This window comes from Elgaria multicarinata, chromosome 9 (genome assembly GCF_023053635.1).
Source record: "Elgaria multicarinata webbii isolate HBS135686 ecotype San Diego chromosome 9, rElgMul1.1.pri, whole genome shotgun sequence".
Taxonomy (NCBI): domain Eukaryota; kingdom Metazoa; phylum Chordata; class Lepidosauria; order Squamata; family Anguidae; genus Elgaria; species Elgaria multicarinata.
In genome coordinates, this window is record NC_086179.1 from 37472858 (window position 1) to 37473162 (window position 305).

The following is a 305-nucleotide window of genomic DNA, read 5'->3' on the forward strand; positions in this document are numbered from 1 at the left end:
AATAATGTGTTTGACGTAGGCACATGTTGTGCCCGCCGACGGTCAGAATCCTATTTTGCTTTGTTGCTTGTCTGCTCACACTTAAGATAAAGCCTTTCCTACGATCAACCCGTTTCCTTTCACGAGTTAGGTAACCGGCCCAGTTCTTTGCAGCCTGATTGGCTGGGGCGGGCCTTGTAAAGCCGTCCTGGCAGCTCGGCCCAGCCCTGTTTGTTATTGGCCAGCTGAAAGGGAGTGGAAGTGAAGACTGGTGCGCTGTCCCTGATTGGCTCGTTCTCTTTCCCTCTTCTCCTCCGCGCCCTCAT